At 42.5% G+C, this 23842-nt stretch overlaps 1 protein-coding gene across 6 annotated transcripts in view; it reads left to right on the plus strand.

Annotated features, from left to right (window-relative positions):
- Positions 1-4523: 4523 nt before the first annotated feature.
- Foxn3 (forkhead box N3) overlaps positions 4524-23842 on the plus strand; it is a 387213-nt gene continuing 367894 nt past the window's right edge. For 4 of the 6 annotated variants that reach the window (XM_046440690.2, XM_058577802.1, XM_046440693.2 and 1 more), the window contains exon 1: positions 4525-4653. The gene's annotated coding sequence lies outside the window, so the exon portion shown is untranslated. Of the gene's footprint in view, positions 4654-23842 lie in introns of all 6 variants that reach the window. The other 2 variants (XM_046440684.2, XM_046440692.2) reach the window with 1 other exon arrangement.

The following is a 23842-nucleotide window of genomic DNA, read 5'->3' on the forward strand; positions in this document are numbered from 1 at the left end:
GACTTGAATTGAAACATCAGCTCTTCCTGGATCTTCAGCTCAGCTGGGTCTCCAGCTTGTCCACTGCAAGTCCTGGGACTTCTCAGCCTCCATGATTGTATGAACCAAATCACCAAATCCTTACTCTCAATCTCTCCCCCCGCCCCGTGTGTGTATACACTTTTTTGTACTTTTTTACTAACTTTACTTACTAATGTTATTCATTCATTTAAAAATGTATTGGGCACCTATCATGTATTTTTTAAAATATTTTTTTTAGTTGTAGATGGACACAATACTTTTTTTTTTATTTGATTTTTTTTTTTTGTGGTGCTAGGGATTGTACCCAGGGCTTCATGCATGCTGGGCAAACGCTCTACCACTGAGCCACATTCCTGGCCCCTTATCATGTTTTATACTTTAATAAATCATCGCTGAACAAAGCAAAGATTCCTGGCTCTGCAGAACTTCTATTGGTGTGTGTAGTGATAGACGAGGAATAACAAAATTCCTACGTATACTAAAGAAATTTTAGAATAGAGCAAGATCAGAAAGATCAAGAGATACTGGAGAGAGTACATTTGAGGGGGCTGACAGCGCTGGCCTTGTGGAAATCATGAGCAAGTTCCAAGTCTGGTGGATGTGGGCCCTTCCTGCACCCCAGCAGGATCCCTGGCACTTCCTCGTGTGAGACCTTCATCTCAGCCATGCTGACCTCCATGGAGCACTCTGACCTGCCTCACTTGGTCATCCCTCTGTACCTTTGTCATGCTCAGGATGTCCCCTCCAGTGGGAACTTGCTTCTTCTCTTTCTTGCATATATCACTGTAAAGGTACACAGAGACTGGTCCCAGCAGAAAGATCACTCTGAGCTGAAGAGATCACAGGCAGCAGCAGTATTACCTGAGCCCAGGGTTAGCGTCGCCCACTAGAAGACGCAGCTAGTGATGTCATCAGAGGCAACAGGGAGGTGAAGAGAATCTCTGACCTGTCTCTTCTTGCCATTTTCCACTCTCATCCCAGTGCCCCTCCTTGGCCATACCCTGCCACCAGTCAACTGACCCAGGAGTCTGGGAAACTCAGTCTGCAAAAGGGAGGCTCCAGCCACAGAGAGGAGAGGGCAGGGCTGAGATTGATTCCAAAGAATGGCTCAGAGGACCACTGGTCCAGAAGTGGGACGGTGGGCACGGAGCATGAGGCACCGGTGACGTGCTTTGACTGCAGCACTCAAACCACTGGCCATCCACTGTGTGCTGTCTGTCACCTCCTCCGGGGGCACTGGAGGGTCCTCTTAAGGCACAATGGATTCCTTCAAGGGGTGCTTTGAGGACACTCTATTTTATATCCAGGGCTTAAAATAGTACCTTGCTCAAGGTGATGTTGCTATGGTTTGGATGTGAGGTGTCCCCCAAAAGCTCACGCGTGAGACAATGAAAGAAGAAATGATTCGGTTACAAGAGCCTTAACCCAATCAGTGAATTAATCCCCTGATAGGGATTTACTTAGTGCTAACCAAATGGTAGGGTGTGGCTGGAGGAGGTGGGAATTGGGGCGTGGCTTTGGAGTACGTATTAGTATCTGGTGAGTGGAGTCCCTCAGGGCTTCCTGTTGGTAATGTGAGTCGCTTCCCTCTGCCATACTCTCCCACCATGATATTCAGCCCCACCTTGAGCCCCAAGAAATGAAGCTGGCCTTCTGTGGACTTGAAACTGTGACGCCCTCAAATAAACTTTTCTCCCCTACATTTGTGGGGTCTTTTAGTCATAGAAGCATAAAAGCTGACTAAAACAGATATCTTCATAATTGGGTGAATGAACCAATGAATGAGCAGCTTTCTCCCCAGTACTTCTCCGGGTGTGTTCTAACTTTAAGGAACTGCTCACCAGCCGGCTTCTTCTTAGCATCTCATCACCTCCTATCTGTACTGAGTTTGGGCCCAGCATTTGCAACATTTGAAGGCCACATGAATGGTCTGGCCATAAATCACACTGGTTTTCAACAAAGGGGTCCTGTGAGTTCATCAAATAGTTTCTTTGTTGTTGTTTTGTTTTGTGTTAGGGATTGAACCCAGGGCCTTGTGCATGTGAGGGAAGCACTTTATCAACTGAGCTTTGGAGTATGAATTAGTAGCTGGTGAGTGGAGTCCCTCACGGGTTCCTGATGGTGATGTGAGTCGCTTCCCTCTGCCATGACATACTCTCTGCCATACCCCAGCCCATCAAGTAAGTTTTGCATAAGCCTTCTAAGTAGTTCCCCAGGACCGGCTGCACATATGTATCTAACCCGACTGGGCCATGTCCAGTTCCTTCCTCATGAACCACACAAAAAAAGGAATGTATCACTTTTCAGAGTAAAATGTTTCTATCTTTCTGGTTAAATGTCATCTAGCCCCACCTGCTTGTTTGTGGGGGTTGGGACACATCAACCGAGAAGTTAACCTTTCCTTTAGGCAGGGGGGAGGAGGAAGTGAACTGCCATAAACAGACTGGCTGGTGGCTTTCCAATGGGTGCAGGAGGCTGAGGACTCTCTGGAGGCCCAGTGGGCTCCAGCTGTCACCAGGTCTGGATGGGGAGGTCAGAGTTTTCCCAGTTGGCCGCCTTGTAGCTGAAATACCTTGACTTTTCAGGGGTTGGAAAGCCTTTCAGTATGGGCACGTAGATAACCAGTTTCCACAGAGAAAATCTCACTCCTCTGTGTGTGAAATGGGGCCCAGTCTTAGTCTCTGAGGGCCAGCAGAAAGGTACCCGGGGGACTGTAGCCTTGCACCGTCTGCCAGGGTACCCTGGATAGATAACCCCAGGACAGAAATCTGAACAGCGAAGGGTTCACCAGCCATGTTTCTCCTTTAGCAGAGAGCAACATGTATTCAACTAGCCTCATTTTTCCAGGCTGTAAATCTCTGCTCTGCTCCAGATAAGGATGACTAAAGGACCCTACCTGCAGGGTTGTTTTGGATACCTCATCCCCCACAACGCTTAAGGAGAAATAGCTGGAGGCCTTGATGTACTTGAAAAAGCCTGTGGGAAGTTCTAGAGGCCAAAGTTGGGATTCCAGCTGCTCTGCTCACCAGCTGTGTGATTCTGGACAAGACTCTTCACCTTCTGAGACCTCCATTTTCTCATTTGAAAATTGGGGATTATAATATCTGTTTTCTCACAGAGGTGTGGTAAAGATCACATGAGATGCATGTTCCAGTACTTTGAAGATCTACAAGTGTAACATAGTACAACATAAGTCAGCAGAAGGGGTGCCTTTGATGTTTAATTAATACTAAAAATCTTCCATTACATTTATTTAGCTATAATTGGAAGGGGTGAAGGCAAGAGTACTTTTCAAAGGGATTTTTTTTTCTGCTCCAAAAATAAAACTCAGAAAGCACATATTTGATTTTCTTTTTGGTATAAACCACAGCGCCATTACTACGAGCAGTTTTACAGAATTGTGACCTTCAAACTTGGTGATACCAGACTGAAAGAAAACTCCCAGTCTCCAAGGCTTTCCAACAGGCTTTTCAAACCAAAGTACTATTATTTTGAATTAAGAGCTAACAGAATTGTCCTCTTAAATGAGCACTTACCAGATGAAAAGTTGCTTTCCAGGTGGCCTGCAGTAAATGAATGAGCCAAGAAGTTGCTGGAAGCCCTTTTGGGGGCAAACCAGGGGAATTTGATATGAATGTGTGTCAAACTGCCTCTCCCCTGTTGTGAAAAAGAAACTAAGAACTTGGTCTTCCTAATTGTACACGAGCTGATTTGTGTATCAATCTAGGATCATAATTTACTTTCAGTTTACGGAATTTGTGAATTTTCGCATTTGTTTTAATTTGTAATTAAGTTTTCTCTATGAGGCACGCCATATGCCACCATTAATTCTCTCTCGTTGATTTCTTAGGAGAGACACGAGTGCATATTTTGATGCAATTTTTGAGGTCTTTTGAAAATCAAATGACTATGTGCTTAGCCATATGGGGCTTTGTTATTTAAAATAGCATATTATAAAGTAAGAGAAAGCAACATGCAAAAGGACCTGTTAACGGGGGTGGGGGGTGGGGGGGATATTGGGAAACTATTTAAAACATGGTTTTAAACACACAAATTTTCAACTTTCTCTCTTTTTTTGCATTTTACTTCTGAAATCTTTCTTTATCGATCCCGTCTGGAATGCCTCCTGTCTGGTGTGAACGCACACGACATCCCAAGCGCCCGGGACAAACCTCGGTGCTTTACAACTGGGGCTGCAGACGCCAACATCTGCCTTCCGCGAGTTCGGCTGCAGCCCACGTCTGTCACTTAACATCTTCGGCCAGGATTGGAGCCCCTCGGTCCCCCAGCACCGACCGACCGCGGCGGCTCCTGAGAGGGACCGGAGGGTGGGCGGGGTTCGCGGGGTTCCCCGGGGCTCCGGAGCTGCCGGCCGTACGTGCGGGCTGCAGACCGGGCCGCGGGGCGGGCGGCGGCGGCGCGCGCTAGGACCCAGCAGGGCTCCGGGCCCGGGTGGGAGCGCGCCGCCGACCCCGGGCGGGCGCCGGGCGCTGGAGCCCGGGTTCCGGCCGCGATCGGCTGCAGCTCGGCCGGGAGACGGCGCGACCCGGCGGCGGGACCACCCGCGAGTGCAGCGCCGCCGCAGCCCCCCGATGCGGCCGCGAGGAGCGGCGGGGGGGCGGGCGATCGAAGGTAACGGAAGCGGGGCGCGCTCCCCGCCGGCGTCCCCGCCGCGGTTTAGCATTGTCATGAGGAGCCCGCGCCCCGGCCGCCGCGGGGCCGGGGCTGGTTCCACGGTGCCCGCCCCCGTGTTTGCACCTAGTTTCCGATGGATTTATAGCCTGCAGCCCCAGATGGGGAAGAGCCGGGGGGATGGCAAGTTGCTTTATTTTCGTTAGTTTTGTCTCAAAAGTAAGTTCATTTAAAAAAAAAAAAAGAAAGAAAAAGGAAAAAAAAAAGTTTCTCTGGAATCTGTAGGTAGGTGTTTTTGGAAAAAAAAAAAACCTAACAATTAAAAAAAAAAATCGCCGGCAAATGGATATTTATAAAAATCACCATCTAATGGGTGTGATCCTGCTAATGACTCCTGGGGAAGCCCGCTTTGGTGGGGTCCCCCGCATGACTTTTGTTTTTCAAGGGACCAACGTGTTAAATGTGGAGTTTGGCTGGGGCAGTTTGCAGCCCTTGCTGTCGCAACTGTTTTGCTATCAATTATAAACAGAGTGTCAGATCTGTGGGCAGTTTAAACCTCTGTTCAAATACTGTAGCTGCTTATCCTGATGTGACACAGACAGATGAGAGTTTCCGTTGAAAGCAGCAAGAATATTTCTCTCTTTTTTTTTTTTTTTTTTTTTTTTTTTTTGAGCAACATTGTTTTGAGGCGGAAAAACCACGATTGCCAGCCGAGGAGGCTGAAGAAACTGTATATTTCATGCTTTGTTTATACTCTGGGAGTGAAATTTGGGAAAGGGAAGCATGGTCTTTCTCGGAGCTTTTAATCGTGGGGTTATTAATTTATTTAATTTATTAGTTCCAATTGGTTGGGCTCGGGGAGCCCTCCGTCACAGGCTGTGCTTAAGGTGACACATTTGCTAGCAGTTGGGACACATGATTGCAAATGCAAAATGTGCCTCATCCAAAGGACTGGTCTGGTGGAAGCTCCCATGTGGCGCTGTCGTAGGCAGGGTGCGACCGGCTCATTGAGGAAAAAGGAAAGCGATTCCCTTTGCTAAGAAAGACATCCTGTTATATTCCTTTTGTTCCCGGTTATTCATTGATCGCCAGCTCTGCCTTAGACAGGGCGAGCAGCTCTGAGGGTGCAGAGCTCTGAAGACCGCACCAATGTCTGGAGCCCGCTCTAACTCTTGCACTGATTGGTCAGTTAGATTGAGACTTAGGAAAACAGTCACCCCAAACCCTCTTTTAAAATCGTGCCATAATTTCAGATGAGCCTTCTTGTGCATGGGTCTCTGCGAGATTTTTTTTTTTTTTAATCCTGCTGCAGTTTGCACGAGAAAGCTTTATGTTTAATTTTTGGTTGTTGTTTCTATCCAGATAAAGTAGGCCATTTTGGTGACAAATTTCTTTGCAGACCTCAGCTACTAGCTTCCATTGATAGATGTATCACTTTACAAGACATTCTCAATGATTTCTGCTTCCAAGTTGTAGAATGCAAAGTTGTCCAACTTAGAATTAATTTTTCCGAACCGTTCTTGGATCAGAGTATTTAAATAGCAATATCAGCAGATGGATGCCTAACTGTATCATTACTTTGATAATTTAAGTGCCTTTTGCGTTAGCATGTTTCACGCACTAAATCTAAGTCTTGTGACAGTGAAAGAAAAAGACAATGAAGAGCTCACCATCAAAATCAGCTTGTACACTGTGATAAGAAATTGTGGCATCTGCTTTGAGGAGAATGCATTTCATATCCATGGAAAAGGCTATTCTTCGGCATATAAGGCTATGAATTAGTAAACACTGTGAAATGTTGCCTCTGTAAGATGACTATATAAGCCTGTGGATGTCTTCATTTAGCCTTAAAGTGCCTCATTAAAGAAGCGCCCTCCCAGAAGTTGTTAAATGTATAAACACTTTTCTGATTGGTTTAAAAATTTAGACACAGGAAGTGGATGGTATCTAATAACCCATGAGTGGAGACATGGTTGTTATGGAAACTGAGAAGAGTAACCCCACCCCCCACCACTACATATACATCCACTACCACGACCACCACTTTAAAAAAAAAAAAAAAAAAAAACACCCTGCATGTCACCACAGATGCCTGGAGAACACGCTGGCTTCTGTAAGCTTTCCCACAGCATCTGTTGAAACCTGAGATCCTGCCTGTCAAATCAAGGTCATTTTACAACAACAACCAAAAATTCAGTCTCCTGGATTTCATAACTGTATTTTTATTGAAAATAGTTCAGGAAAAAGCTTGAGAGCCAGGATGAGCACTTATGCTTACTTAGCATTTTGCTACCTCTTGAGTTGTGCAAAGGGAAGGCTCAGAAGAATGTATTTTGTGCTTTTAATTTTGGATTGAAACTGAATTGTATGTCTAACTGCTAGCACAAAAAAAGAAAAAGAAAAAGAAAAAAAAAATCCCCAAACTCTTGAAAGCTGCAAAGACTAGAATGTTACCTGTAGATGAAGAGTCATCTGGGGAAGGTATAATGGAGCTTTTCTGTTTGCAAGAGGGTTCAAAGTTGAACTGAAGCAATTGAGCTTAAAGAACTGTGGTATTTGGGGCCCCTGCTATGAGGCGGCATGCAGGGGAAACAGTCAGACTGTGCAGTGCTCCAGAAAAGTGTGAGGGAGGGTGTTCTTGGTAGGAAAGGAAAAACTCCTAAATGGAATACTGTTTCAAAACTGCTAATATTAGTATTCAGTTGATTTAGACTACTTTCCTCTTTGGTGGATGGAGAAAAGTGCTTTAATTTTTAGGATAATTTAGAGGGTCCTAAAATAATAGTTGCAACTATTTCACTATCTTGGTAACAGTGAGAAAAATAAAGAAAGGAGAAAAATTTGGACGACCTCACCCCCACTCATTTATTTTGCTAACTGAAAAATAACCTAAGTTTTGACTAAGGGTCGTCATCAAACCTTGTGAATATAAATCAAATGTGTTTGTTATATTTTCCTGATCTTGTCAATGGCCATCTTTACATTTTAAGTTCTTGATATTCATTTAGAAATATCTTCTTTTCAACATGATAATTCATAGCCTTGTATTTGTCTTAATTGAAAAGTGTCAGTTTTAAGACTTATTCAATTAACAGTTTGATCTCAAGAGCATCAACTTTCCCTTGTTTTCATTAACAAATTGTATGGGGGGAGGGATGAGATAGAAAGATTCCTAACTATATTTTAATGTTCATTTCATAACCTGCATTAGGGTTGTAGGAAACAGAGAGCTCAGAAGCAGCATAGCATCATTTGGGTGATTCAGTGTCTATTTCATGATCTTACATTATCAAATATTTAACTCGTTAGGACTCAGTGAGGAAGGTTAGATTTAATGGCACAACTGGTCTCTTTTAGCAAAGGATTTCCGGTAGGGAGCTTTCTTCTCTGCAAGTATGTTCATTGGCAGGAAACGGGTCAGTTGCTTGTTTTTACAAACTGAAGGAAATGAATTGGATTTCTTGGTTTCCAGAATTTACCTTCATTCTCCATTGTCTGTCAAATAGTTTTATCAGAACATTTCATTTCTAAAGGGACTTCTGGGAGTACAGTTAATTCACTTTGAATCTTTGGCATTTCTGTATTTCTTTTTGACTTTGGAATTAGAACAATTGATCGCTATATAAAAAAAAAGAAAAATTGATTATTATACTACCATGTACAACTTATTTTACCAATGCATATTAGCAAGATGGTCAATAAAATTCCAGTTCATTTTTAGTTGTCAGCTAGTTACTACTCCCTGAAGCTGGTGTTTTTATTATGGCTATGCTAAATTTTTAAGAATTATTCTAGAATCCCAACTAAGTGCCAGTCTTTAGTTTGGATTAATGTGGAGAGGTAAAGGGAGGGAGGCAGCTTCATTCTTTTCTTTGCCAATAAGAAAAATGTCTGTCAAAAATACATAACAGTTATATGCTAACCTTGCAGATGGCAAGAGTCAAAGTTGGGTTAGAATAGACCAAACCCAGTTTAGAGTACAACACATTTTAACTTTGAAGGCATTTACTGTGTCCAAATCTGAATTATTTCAGGCATGTTAGAAATAAGGATATTTAATTGTTTCAATTTATGTATGTTTCACATTTTGGAAAGGGCTATAAAAGGTAAACTTCTTTAAAGAAATGTGTGTATACCTCCATTTGCAGGGAACAGTCTGGTGGGGGAGGTTCAGAGAGCCCAAGGGAGAGAGAACCAGTTACTGCAATGTTTTTCACACATTTGTATAGACATCATTTTTGTTTTATATTTAGCACCAAGTGGAATCTTATGTAAGACTCTAATATAGGAATTGAATAAAAACAGAGTGACTCTGGGGAAACCCTGAGCCGAAAGCCTGCAATCGCCCCTGGGGTGTGCCCGGAGCTCACTCTAGAACTTGTAGAACCCCTGCCAACACAGTTGGAAAGCACTGCCTTTAAAGTGCCCAGATATTCTTTAAAGAAGGCCCGAGGGAGCTGCTTACAGAGCCCTGAACTCTCTTAGCTAAAGAGAGAAGTTTGCCTTGACATTTTCAGAGGACCTGTGCTCAGAGTGGGCAGGAAGAAGGTAGTTGATAAGATAAACTGAAAGAAGCCCACAAGCAAATAGAAAAGGTATGGACTGGGCCACAGGTATGAAAAGCCCTGGCCAAGTCCGTGATGAGAGAAGGCAGAAAGGTATTTGTAGAGGTTCCTTATAAACCAGGGACCCCTTTTCTTATAAGTTAGAGGAACATCATGTGGAAATGTCTGAGATGGTTGTAATTTTCCTGGAAGGCAGGGGTACCATCTATTATCACCTCAGGATCTGTTCATGACTGTTATTCTATTAGTCAGTGAAAATAATTTCATATTAAGTGTCATTCATGAAATGAAAGTTTGCCAAGCTATATAAATCTGCTTGGCAGACTCCGTAGTGTTTTGAGTGTTGAGTCAAATGATAACACACAGATGATATTTGAATATCATCAAATATACCCACATTATCTCATCTATTAAGAGACTGAACTGAAATAGCAGCATGGAGATTGAGCTCAGTTGTCCCCTTTCCATCCCAGAGGCTACCAGGTTTCTAGGGGCTGTGGATGGGGGAATCCCCTTGAGTTCCACCTGTGAGTTTCCTAACTGCTTGATTCTCATATGCACCGGCTGGGAGGGAAGAAGAAATCAACAGAGACTTCAGGCAAACTGTATGCAATCAGGTTTTGCTTCTTAGGGACACTGTACATCTCCCTGCACTGATTCTTGGGGGCTGCACTATTGGGGAGTCTATGGAAGTAGAAAAACGGATAGAAAAGGTAGGAAGGACGGTCCCTCTTCACCTTCTCTTAGTGCTTCTTTTGTGTTTGCCATGTTCTTTCGACCTGCGTGGGGTTAGAGATCATGGTTAAAAGAACCAGTGTTCCAGGAAACCACAGAGCTTCCAACATTTTTTAAAGAAAGTATTTTCTCTACAAAGATGAAACTGGTATAAGCATAAAATAGTCGTCCGGTGGTCGTGGGTAAAAATGATGTTGGATAACTTTTGTTCATGGAATCGTATTGAATAAAGCTTTTCATGGTTAGGCTGGTTAACGCTATCTCATTCTCCTCCCACCTGCGTTTCAAAGAAGAAGGAGTGTGTACAGCCAGAGAAAACCAGAGGAACCCACCCAAGGTCATGACAGAGCAGCGCCTCCTTGGGAGGGGGCATTGCCCTCCTGTGTCCTTGAGGGCTTTCTTTTTGAAATAAAGGATGTGTGCCAGTTGCCAGGACATTGCTGAGGTTGTCAGTGCAGGACTTCCCCACACGTGACAGTGTGTGCTCAGTACCTTTGCAACTGCAAAGATTCAGACAGCAGCAAGCCCTTTGTGCAGAGGGGAGTTTCGAATATGATACAAGGTTTGATTTGAGATAACCTAAGAGATTCCTTGCCCAATACTTTTGCAGCCTTTAAGATGAAATCAATTACTCTGTAATGACTGGTTAATAAATGTCTCTAAATCAAGACCATCCTGGTGTTTCTTGTGACTTGATTTAACCTGTAGAAAAAGAAAGAAGTTGCTTTGAGTGAGTTTGGCAATCTCGGGTCATAGAGAAAAGTCACATTACATGGGGAAGGGGCTTTGGTGTGTCCGGTGTGACGCCCTATATTATTGTGTTTGATTCTCATAGTGACCTAGTATTAATGCACTACTACTATGATAATTTTAATAGGCATTGGTGTCCCCTTGTGCAGATGAAGAAGCTGAAGCAACCACGTTCCTAGAGCCACACATTCTTTGGTATCCCAATTAGTCCTCATCCTGAGCCCCACCTCCAGATTCCCTGTCCCACTGTTGACCTCACCACTGTTTCTCTGACCATTTCTGTTCCAGGGTTGATGGCATACCCTTCCACATTTGAAGTGGTCTCCCTCTGGGGGTGGCATGGGAAATATTTGCTATGATTCTGGTAAGAATTTGATTCTTAGCTTTTTCAGTTCCTGAATCTGACCATTAGTGATGGGAGGGACTTTTTAGGTCCCTTGTAAGTGATTATTTTTCATTCATCTGTACCTTTTAGATTTTCCTTCTTCAACCCCTGAGCATATTCACTTACTCAGTAAACAAAAAGTTTTAACCACAGGATACAATTTTTCTGAATTACAAAGTATCATACTCAGTCTAACTGTTGGTGGCATCTCTAACCCACAAAAACAGATTTCCTAGACAACACTCACTTGTATAATTGATATGAACTGCTCAGCACATTCAAGGGTACAAAGACAATAGCATCTCCTCCCTTTCACATTTAAAAAAAAAAAAAACTGGTTTAAGCCACCTGCAGGATGTCTAGTACCTTGTCCTGGGACCACCCCCTCCTAAGTCATACAGATACCATGTAGGCTCCTAGGGACCAGGCTGGGGAGGTCAGTTTGACTCTGTCATCTGAACAGAGAGCTCTGCTTGTAGGCGGACTGGTGGGGGGGAGGGGGGATTACAAGTTAAATCGTCTGCTGAGCATCCCACCGTGCCTAGTATGCGGTTGACCAGGTGAAACAGGAAGGATTTTGAGTGTTGAGTAGAATAACACAGAGATGCTATTTGAGTATCATCAAATCTACTCACATTATCTCCTCTATTAGGAGATTGTAGTAAAATAGCAGTGTGGAGATTGGGCTCAGAGTGACTGTCCCCTTTATATCCCAGAAGTGACCAGCATTAAGGATTTCTAGGTGCAGCAGATGTACACATACCCAGTGAAGTATGTGCCTGGTGCTTTCTAATTCCCTCGAAGAGGTCAGGCGGATGATCAGAACTTGATGAAACTCACTCATATTTCTTAGGTCTGAGTTCACACATTCACATGCATGAAGTCAAAAGAATTGACAAGGGCTAAAGACATGTATAAATTCAGGAAAATTACCCACACATTTATTCAGTGAGCATTTATTGAGCAGCTACTGCATACCAGGAATTATGCCTTTGAATAGGGATAAAGGATGAAGAAATCACTGGCAGACAGTATTCCACCTGCTCTGTAACAGGTTATTAACTGGAAATGTCCACACCTGTGACTCTTTTTGAAGTTCATATTCTAAGCTGATACAGGGATGTCCCTTCTGGGATCCTTCTTGGAGGTTTTGTGCCTATTGTAAGGAGCATTGGTGAGTGGGTAGTTTACTTCGGGATCCATCCCAGGAAGACTCCTACTGTGTGGGGGACACAGTAGGAGGCGAGGCAGAGATCACTTTGGGCAGAGAGCCTGTGGGGACAATGCCCTCGGTCACCGGTGCAGGACCACTCTCAAGGGTGCTGATCCCACCACTTAAGGTCTACATGCGAGCTGCGGGCAGGCTTCATCTGAGAAGGGGCTGGGTGCCTCTGCGCGCTGTGCTGTTGTAGGCTGCTGGAGGCCTGGCTACCATGGGCTGAGAAGAGATGGCCTGCAAGGGAAAGGCCAGGGTCTGGGCGCTTCTACTCCCACTGCATATTCCTGAGCTCCTTCCATGACCTTGGAAGTGTAGATGTTCCAGAAAAATACTCACTTTTAATAGTTCTTTGATCTTCAAAATGAATGAAAGAAGGACCTGAAAGAGCTGTGTTTTTTTTTTTTTCTTTTAGTCTGAAGAATGGGGACAAGAGATGACCTAGAGCCTAGACCTTTCAGCAGAAGTCTTTGGTGAGGGCGCTCCTTCCCTCTCTGTTCCAACCATCCTCCTGGTTTCCCAGGTTAGGAACTTGGACAGCCATTCCTTTCACCCCACATGCATCTAGTTCACCCCCGGGACCCCATGCTGCTTTCTTAAAGTCCCCCCCATACTCATCTCCAGTTCTGATGCTTCCCCCAGGAACGCTGCACATGACCTCAGGGGCCTGTCCCCCCAGCTACTTTCCGTCCTTCACTCCTGAAGACTTCTGCCCCTACCCCCCTCTCAAAGTGCGGGCTTTGACACTGGACTTCCTGTTTTCAAACTTTGTCTCTGCCCCTTCCAACAGTGTGACTTTAGGCCAACTACATAACCTGAGACTCAAGCCTTAGGTGTCGTTTCCACACCTAATATGGAAATAAAACTCAATAATGTGGGAATCCTAAAATGATTATTGTGGAGGCTAAAACAGGCCCCTGAAAAGCACTCGGTACAGAGCCTGGCACATAGTTTCAACTCAAATCATGGAGCTGTTTTTCTCGTTATATTGTGAATATCATTATCTCTTTTGTTTACTAAGGACCTAGGGTGGCTCCCTGATGCCCATCTTACCAACTCTGACCTCCTCTGCCTAACTTTCAAGTCCTTGAATAATCTGACCCCACCCATCCTGCCCAGGATCTGATAGGATCCCTTCGTCCCTGAACTTGCCTTGTCTTGTCCTTCCAGCTGTCCTGCACCTTGCATGTTTTTTCCCTGGCCGTGACCACCGCTCTCCCCCCCCCCCTTTTTGTTTGTTTCTGTGACACAGAGTTGCCAATTTTGCCCACTTAAAAAGTCTGGGTGCAGAGAACATGCCTTTGGTTCATTTTGTCTGCTCCCAAACTTCCTCCCCAGCAGCCCCCTCTTGATCACCGAGAGGGACAGCTGTTGATCACACCTATTTAACCACTAGTTGGACCTGATAATCCAAATAGTCTCAGTCTCTGAGAGGGCAGTACCATGGCCTAATGTCGGTTCCCCCATTCACCTGCCCCCAGGTTTTGCTTTGATGGAGTTCTGGAAAGGACGGTGAGCTCGCCCTTCTTTTGGTTTCTTTTGGAGGTGAGTGGGCTCCTGATCCTGAGGTGGGATGGCCTCTGCTCTCCAGCGCGCTGCAATTTCAGCTGCCCAGTGGGTGAGGGCCGTGGTTTTCTAACACCTAGTCTAGCAGTGGTTTTTCAAAGACCTGCAGAGAGATGTAGACACATTGTTGATGAGATTCTAGTTAGCCTGCAGGTACACTTGTATACAGGTGGTCTGATGATGTGGGATTCTCTCACAGAGACAGGGCACCTGGGCATTCAGCAGGAAGCAGCATTTATCAGTGCCAGCACTGGCCCAGCAGGTTTGTATCGGAAGACTGAGTGCCCTTGAGCAGGAGGAGATACCTCCTCTACTCCTGGTAGTTACTCCTTCCTTGCCTGCTCTTTGTCTCCTGCAAAACTCAGTGCATCTTCTGATTGGGCATTCTGTGTCTGTAGTATACAGTTGCAACCCTGTTACAACAGAGCTGTGGGAGGTGCACACTGATGGTGCCCTGTTATCTTTCCTTTGTTCTGAGAAAGTCCCTACCACAGTGAAGCAAAAGCTTTTATACAATAAAATATAGTTGAAACAGAGGTTTCACAAGATGTTATTCTTGCTACCCTTAGTTTAGTATTCCATTAGTCTTGGTTAATGAAGAAAACACTGGTTAGGATGAAATACATGACTCACAGTTTGTAAAACAAAAACAAACAAACAAAAACTTGTCTGGTCATCCTCTTGGCTGTACCAGGTGCTACTCTTCTTGCCCAGGTGTCCCCCAGCCCAGTACCCTTGGTCAGCAGATTGAGGGTGAGCCCCACTCTCCATCAAGCCACTGGTCAGGCGATCTTTTCACACCCTCCTCTGGCCACAGCAGACCCTGGGGCAGGCTGGCTGCTCCCCAGCATTAAAAGTATACAGTTGGGTTGGGGGTGTGGCTCGTGGTAGAGCACTTGCTGAGCATGTGTGAGGTACCATATATAAATACATGAATAAAATAAAGGTTCATCAACAGCTAAAAAAATTTTTTTAAAAAAGTGAACAGTTATACTCCCACCAATGGTAAATGAGTATCTCTGTTGTTTTATATTCTAACTGTCCTTATTGTCAGACTTGAGAATTTTTCCCAATTAAGTATAAAATAATCCATTGTCATTTTGATTCTCCTGGTTAACAAGAGGGAATGTCTCTTCATGGTCATTGGTCATGACCATGGTTGCACAGGGTTTGGGTGTGTCCCCAGGTTGTGGTGAGAAAGGTGGTGAGAGGCAGGGCCTAGTGGAAGGCCTTTGCCCTTGGGAAGGATTAGTCCTGATCTTGTGGAGTGAGACTAAAGGAAATTGTTATAAAAGAGCAAATATGGCACCTTGGTCCCTCCCTGGCTTCTTGTTCCACCATGAGATCTCTTCCTCTCTCATGTGCTTCTGCCATGTCATCTGCCATATTATGATGCAGCCCAGGGGATCCTTACCAGGAGCTGAACAGTTGAGGCTGCCCAATTATGGATATTAGCCCCCCTAAAATACAAGCTAAATAAACCTCTTTTCTTTTATAAGGTACTCAACTTCAGTTATTTTGTTATAGGAATAGAAAATAGACTAATATGACATACATATTTCTTCATTTGTGGAATACCTGTTTACCTGTCATATTTCAGCCTTGATTCACCCAGAACTGTTTATTTGTTTATCATATGAAGCCGGTATAAAGTTATTTTTTATATTACATATAGATACAAACATGCACACACAAAAAATATCTTACACACATTACATACATAAATATCATATATATATATATATATATATATATATATATATATATATATATATATATATATAGTATGTATGCTTGTATCTAGCCCACAGTTTCATCTGTATCTATATAGCAGCTTCTTGATAGATATATAGATATTTACTTGATCAAGGGAAACTTATTTTTATTGAATTACATATACAAAATGAGGACAAATCTAAAGCTTGATGATTTTTTTAAAAGTGAACATACCCATGTGACCAGAACCTAGATCAATAAGTAAAGTATCACTGTACCCAAAGCATCCCTCTTCTGCCTCCAAAGTCCCTGTCCTCTGCACGGCCATTACTCTCCTAACTTTGAACATCATAAGCAGGTTTTGCCTGTGTGTGAACTTTATGTGGAAGTAATCATATAGTGTATTATCTTTGTGTGTTTTTTCTCCTACACACCAATTATGTTTCTGAGAATTCATACAGGACCGGTTGTTGCATGTAGCAATAATTCGTTGCCCTCTCCTATAGTTTATACAATTAAGAGTGCTGGTTTTGAATTTTCACGGATATGTTTTTTTAGTGAACACATGCTATATGTTTTTAGTGAACACTGCTAGGTATGTACCTAGCATAGAACTAATTGTTTTGTCAAAGGTTATGCATATGTTCAAGAAGTGGAATTGGTGGAATTGATTTTGTATATTATTCTTGTATCCTGAGGCTTTTATCAACCTTATTATGTTTTTGTAAATTCTTTTGGATTTTTTACGTGGATAATCATATCATTTGCAAAAGATGGCATTTTTTTTTTTTTTGCCAATCCTTATGTCAGTTATTTCTTTTTCTTTCCTTACTGCACTGGCTAGACCCTCTTCGATCACACTGAAGAGAAGTAGTGATTGAAGGTCCCCGTGTCACAAAAGGTCCTACTGTTGCACTCTAAAGTGTCATATTGTCAAGGTGTTGTGTAGAAGCCCCTTGTCAGGTCCAGTAAGTTTTTTTTTTAAATCTCTCACTTTTCTATATGTTACTTTCTAAATCTTTAGCGGATGTCAAATTATATAAAATTATTTTTCTCTATTTATTGAGCTATCTATATGACCTTTTCCTTTAATATGGTGAATTACATTAATCAATTTTTAAAATGTTAAGCTAACCTTACATTTCTGAAATAACTTAGTTTTATGATGTTATCTTTTCTATACATTTCTTTTTGCTTAAACAATAATTCTTAGGAGTTTTGCATCTATGATCATGGGTAAGAAGTCTTATATTTCTCTTAACATGTTTTGGTATCAATGTTATTCTAACCTCCAAAATAACTCAAAGAGTTATCTTTTTCCACTTTCTGTAGTAGTTTGTAAAAGACTAGAATTATGTGTTCCTGAGAATGCTTGATAGCAGTTTGTTTATCCAGAACTGGTGTTAGTTGTTGTTTGTTTGTTTGCTTTTTTTTTTTTTTTTTTTTGGTACAAGGAATTGAACCCAGAGGTGCATTCCCAACCCGATGATGATGATGATGATGATGATGATGATGATTTTAAAATTTGAGACAGGGTCTTGCTAATTTGTTTAGGGCCTTGCTAAGTTACTGAGGCTGGTCTTGAAATTGAGATCTTCCTGCCTCAGCCTCTGAGATCACAGGCGTGGGCCACCATGCCCTTCTGGATGGGAGTTTTCTTTAAGAAAGCTTTGCTTTTTAAAACTGAATTGATCCTATTTCTTTTACATTAAGACTATCTGGTGTTCTCTTTCTCTTTGACTCCATCAGAGCAACTTATACGTTTCTAAGAATTTACTTTGTCTCGGTTTCAACATTTGGGGACATTATGATTATTGATAATAGCCTATATTGACATTAATCTCAGTACCATCACAATTCATTTTCTGTTCCTAATATTACTTTGTATGTTTGCTTCCTTTTTCTCTTTCTTCTCATTTAAAAAACATTTTTTAAAAAATTTTTACAGTACTAGGGATTGAGCCCACTACTACTGAGCTTCACCCCCAACCCTTTTTATTTTGTGGCAGGGTCTTTTTAAATTGTTGGCCTGGAACTTGAAATCCTCCCACCTCAGCCTCCCAAGTCTCTGGGACTACTGTCATGTGCTACTGTGCCTGGCTTTGCTTCCCTTTTCTTTACCAACATCCCCAGGACCTCTTTAACTCTTCTCTACTTTATTGATTCTTTGCTTGATCCTTTTTTTTTTTTTAAACTGAGAGGGGCATGTTAAATCCCCCAACTAAAATAGTGAAGTGTCATTTTTTTTGACACTTATTGTAATTACAAATATATTCCAATTTATTTCTTTTTTTGTATATATTTTTAGTTGTAGATGGACACAATATCTCTATTTTATTTATTTATTTATATGTGGTGCTGAGGATCGAACCCAGGGCCTCACACATGTGAGGAAGCCCTCTACCACGGAGCCACAACCCCAGCCCCCAATTTATTTCTTTGTCTCATTTTTTTCTTGGTTTCATTTTCCTGCCTCTCCTGTGTTTCTTTTACTCTCATTTCTTGCTTCCTTTTAAATTAAGTTTTTTTCCCCTGATTTTATATATTTTTCTCTAGAAGTTTGGAATTTTTACACTCTGATTGCTTGGTTTGTTTGTTTGGTACCAGGGATTGAACCCAGGGCTGCTTAACCAGTGAGCAACATCCCAGACTGTCACGAGCAGTTTCTATAACTCAGTCTGATGCGCAGTTACATTCAATCAAATCCATTTTATCAATGCTCATCATACTTCAGACATACATCCTAATTCTAAGTCCTAACTGAATCTACACCGAGGGTCACCTGTGACGTGTTTTAAGTCCAGGTCGCTGGAACTCAGTTCAGGTTGCTGGATCTTGATTCGGGCCAAGGAGTCTGATGCAGGGAGATGACAGCGATGGAGGTCTCAGCCTTTCTGTCCAGGTCCTACTGGCCCCCAGAAGTCTGGGTTTTTAAGTCCTAGTTCAGTTGTGGCTGCAGCTGATAACTGGGTGAGGTCTGGGGAGTACCTGGTTACGACCCAGGTGTAGACTGTTACATCACTAACTTAAGTCTAAGTTCTGCAGTTCACATTACATGATTGGCACACTGCTTATAATCATTCACTATTCAGTGCAATACACACTCACTAATTAATATTGTCAACAGTCAAAAATCCTATAGTATTTCTGGTACTTATATCACAGCCTTTTTTTTTTTTTTTTTGAGACAGGGTCTTGCTAAATTGCTTAGGGCCTCCCTAAATTCCTGAGGCTGGCTTTGATTTCACCATCCTCCTGCCTCAGTTTCCCAAGCCACTGAGATTACAGGTGTGCACCACTGCGCCCTGCTTGAACTAGGATACTTTTAGTGGTTCTCTCAAAATTTAGCGTGCATAGGTATCAAAACCAAATTAACTAATATCTTATCTCTCCTCCTAAACAATGCAAGGATCATAGTCCACTTAATTCCAATCGCTTTTCCCCCAACTTTAGTCCCATTTTCTGTCCACATTTTAGTTTTATCTTTTATAAAATTTTTGACCCCAAAGATTAGATATTGTTATATAAAACTGGAAATATGTGTTTGGATTTACCCATCTATTTACCTCATTCTTTGCTTATAATCCCTTTCTTTTTTTAAGAGAGAGAAATTTTTTTTAATATTTATTTTTTTTAGTTTTTGGCAGACACAACATCTTTGTATGTGGTGCTGAGGATCAAACCCGGGCCGCACGCATGCCAGGCGAGCGCGCTTGAGCCACATCCCCAGCCCTTATAATCCCTTTCTATCCCCATCACTTGTCTTTTTAGATTTCATTTAGTGAGAATATATGGATAGACTACTGTTTCAGTTATTGCTTGTTGCAAAATATCTATTCCTCTTGCTCTTAGAGTTGAGTCTTATTAGGTGTAAAGTAGCTTGAGGTGAATTTCTTAATATGTATGTATTTTTCAGGGGTTTTAAAGACTTGGTGAATTTGTGGAATGACTTTTTCATTGTTCCGGAAGGTTCTCCCTACCCTGTCATTCTAATTCAAATGCTAGACTTTGATTTTTGTCTTCTCTACCACTAACCCTCTTTCAGATGTTCTTTGCTCTGAATCTCTGTGCTGCAGTGTAGATGATTTCTTCAACCTCCTCCAGTTTCCTGTGTCTGATCTCTCTAATCTTGCTCCCCTCTTGCACATTTGTACTCTTCCATTGCTTATTCAACATTTATTTGACATCCAATACAATGCTGTGTCCGTTCCTCTGATTGTTGCTCATGGTGTTTTGTTTCCTTGTGCTTGGTGTTTGTCTTTGTTTTGCTCCGTATGACTTTACTGTTACTTTCTGCTGGAGACTTTATCAGAGGGAATTCTTTGAGGCTTGAGTTACAGGTGTGTTTCTTGAGAATTAGCCTTTTTTTTTGGTTGGGGGGCCAGGTTCCTGGAATCATTTCCAATCTTCAAAGGTAAGACTTAAAATTCTAATCAATTAAGTAATTAAGTCATCTTCAAACCCATTTAAGGGCTTTCTGTGGTTACAGATTTTTAGGGAAGACAGGGCCCCTTCTAAACAGCACCAGCTTTTGAGATAGGCAGTTGGTGGCCCTTTGGACTCCTGTCTTTGCTTGAGTACCTGCTGTTGTAGTCTGTTCTTGGTGGGCCCTGGATTAGTGAGTGTCTACAGGTTTATCTGCTGTCCCCTGTGCCCTGCTTCATTATGAAAACAGAGGCTCGAGTTCTCCTAGGTTGTTAAGAAAAAGCACTCTGGCTGATTCAAAATATCACTTCCTTCCACAAATATTCAGGGGTATGTTAAGCCCTAACTTTTGTTACTTGGGGGTAACAACTGCTGCTTCAACCAATGCAAAATAGTGTAACGAATCACAGCAACAGAAGTTTACCTCTTGCATATCCCAAGTGGGCTGCCTGAGGAGGAGATGCCTCTTTCACTGATGGTTTAGAGCCCCAGGCACTTGCCATTTTCAACCCATGGCCCCCCAGGTCACTATGCTTACTGGAAATCCTCCAGTAGAAGGGGGAAAGAACCTGGTAGCTCCTGAGTGACTAGTTTCTGTTAGCTAGGCCTGGATGAGGTACGTTCCACTTTCTTTCCCATGCCACTACCTGGCACTCAGTAAGATGGCCAAGTGTGACTCACAGAGAGGGGCTTTAGAAAAGCATAGTCCAGCCAGGGGCACTGTGCATGCTTGTAATCCTACCTATTTGGGAGGCTGAGATAGGAGAATCACACATTTGAGGCCAGCCTCAGCAACTTAGTGAGACCCTCTACATGTATACATACATACATGTATACATGTCTGGAGATGTAGTTCAGTGTAGTTAAAGTGCCCCTGGGTTAAATCTCCACTATTGTAAAATAAAAATACACACACACACACACACACAAATACACAAATAGTCCAGATGTGTGCCCAGAAAGATGGGGGAACAGGTTTGATAAACAGCTAGTCTCTACCACATATTTCCTCTCTGAAACTTCAGCCCAACCTGATTTCTCACTTCTCTGAACATCTATTTCACTTAAAATTAGCATCATCCAGTGAAGGACTTAATTGTCCTGAATTATTTCATGTTGGTACAGTTTAAAGCACCAACTATATAATATATTCCTTGAAGGTATGAATGTCGTGCTGGCCTTTTGAAAAGGTCCCCTACCACTCAATTATGAACACACCATGTTCTCTTTAAAAACCAAACCTCTGATGAAGAATGTTCTTTTTCTAACGAGATGCCTGCCAACATGTTTATGGTTGTAGTTACGGTTTGCAGATTACTCTTGGTCTTATTCCTTCAACTTTCCTTGGGGTTTGAAATTTGCCAAAATAAAAATGTAGAGAAGATGAATCTCTAAAGTTTGGAGAGACCCCAGCAAACCACAGTGGCGTTTCCATGGGAGATCAAATCAGTCTTTGCGGTTTCCTCTGAAAATGCGTTGAAATGGGCCTTCTGCTTCCTCTGGATTGCTGTGAGAATTCATTTAGTCATCTGGAAATGTTTGTTGAGGTCTCCAGAGTGGGGTGCTGTTAGGGCTGGGCACCTGGAGATAAGCCATGCAGGTGAGACCCTGCCTTGGAGGGGATTAGATAAGGGAGTGTAGACCCACTGCTCTGAGTGGAGAAAGACCTTGACAGTTGATTTTGATAGACAGAGTGGTGGTGAGGCTCTAGATTACGGTCAGGTGCTGTCTTGGGTCTTTTAATAGCGACCTTGTGTTCAGTTTCCCTTTGGTTTTAGCCTTGGGGAAGGAGGCCAACCTGTCTCCAGGACAGTGGTTAGTAAATCAACAAGCAGAGGCTCTGAGTTCTTGAATGTTCCCCAGGGCCACAGAAAAATCTCAGCTGAACTGGACCCTAGGTTATTGGTACTTTGAGTTTAACTCATTATTTTTGTTGCTAGGCCCAATGTTTCCAATGCTTCATTTTTTTTCCTGTTGCTTAGTAAATGACAATGACATATGGACTTAAATTGTTGGAATCATATTTTGTTTTCACCGGGTAGTTTTCTTTCTCCATTGCAGTGTTCTATGGATGGGAAAATACAGGGACGTCTTAGTAACTCTAATCTATTATCCACCTGCTAGGATGTAAGCACAAGGCATGTGGCAAATGACTTTATATGCCAATATAAGCCTGTGTTTTGGAAAAATGTTGGACGATTTGTATCCAAAACATTGTTTTGAATCAAGTCCTCTAAAATATGCAGATTAAGAAAAGGAAGTGATATCCTGAATAGCATCGTCAAACTTCCAGGAAAGGACTGGCGGAACATACAAGATGTGGAGGGTCTATAATTAGACATCAATCCTGTTTCATTTGATAGAGCATCTCCTTCAGCTTTGCACTAGCATTAGTCAGAGAGCTGCTCTCTAGCCCAGAGGGGTGCACTTTAGAAGACGGCCCAGGAGGCAAATCCAGCTCTTTGAAAAGCTAAGACAGATCAGGCCCCGCACTTCTTAGGTTGTTCCCTTCATGAGGACAGATAGAGCAGCAGACAGAGCCAAGGATCGCACTGCTAATAAAATGGAAGGGGGGGCTGGGGATGTGGCTCAAGCGGTGGCGCGCTCGCCTGGCATGCGTGCGGCCCGGGTTCGATCCTCAGCACCACATACAAACAAAGATGTTGTGTCCACCGAGAACTAAAAAATAAATATTAAAATTCTCTCTCTCTCTCTCTCTCTAAAAAAAAATGGAAGGGAAGGGAGCACCGGGCTCCTCTTGCAACTGTGAACATTTTCTTCTCAACTCTGAAACTTCTGAAACGTTTTAGAAAAAAAATTCTCTCCTATTTGAGAATGTTCACCAGACCATACCAACACACCAGATCTCAGCCAAGGACGTGGATGAAGTATAAGGGCCAGGAAGTCCAAGTGTAATAGTTGACTTCCTCTGCCGATGCACTCAGCGGCGGAGTGGTGTGTTCCAGGGTGAGAACCTGTTCAAATCTATCTTTCATGTCGAAGACTCAGTCACCAACCAAGAGAGGAAAAATTACTTTCATATTCATGGTATGGCCAGTGTGATTTTTAAATAGTTATTTTTTGGTAGCAAAGTCCTCCGTGCATGATTATTGGGATGGTCCTGCAATCTGATTTTCATCTTAGTTTTGGTCTATGCCTACTGCCCCGACATATTCACAGATAATGCCTACTTTCATTTTCAAAATCATCCTCACTTGTATGATAAATTACGATCACCTTGCTTACCATGGTAGTTAGTGTTTCTAGCAGTAGTAGATCAGGTTTGTTCAAATCAATTCTCTGGCTGAGAAAATCTGCTTAAGATGAAAAAAAAAAAAAATCAAGTTGGAAGCATTCCTCATCAAATGCAATGAGGAATAGCAAAACCAAGCTCTGGAATGGGGGAGGGCAGTGGTAGATAACCCAGAGGGCGAGCCTAGCTTTTGGTCACTTCTTATGATTAATATCGATATACTAATCAATAACTGTGATTAACGTACTCAAAGAATTAAAAGATAAGATTAAAAATTTTCCAGAGGGGAGCTAGGGACATAGCTCAGTTGGTAGAGTGCTTGCCTAGCATGCATAAGACCCTGGGTTCAATCCCCAGCACCACCAAAAAGGAAAAAAAATAAAACTTTTTTTTTTTCCAGAGAACTGAAAATTGTAAATAGAAACCAAATAGATCTTCTAAAATTGAAAAATATGCATACTGCCATTAAAGTCCAAGTAGATGAAGTTTTTTTGTAATGGTGTAAAGGCTCCAAGATTAAAGTTGGTGATAGTTATGCTTGCAAAATTGAATTGATTGCTGAAATCTTTGATCACAAT

The sequence above is a fragment of the Marmota monax genome, unplaced genomic scaffold (assembly GCF_021218885.2).
Source record: "Marmota monax isolate L192 unplaced genomic scaffold, Marmota_monax_Labrador192_F-V1.1 WCK01_AAM20220418_F8-fsc00017, whole genome shotgun sequence".
NCBI classification, from domain to species: domain Eukaryota; kingdom Metazoa; phylum Chordata; class Mammalia; order Rodentia; family Sciuridae; genus Marmota; species Marmota monax.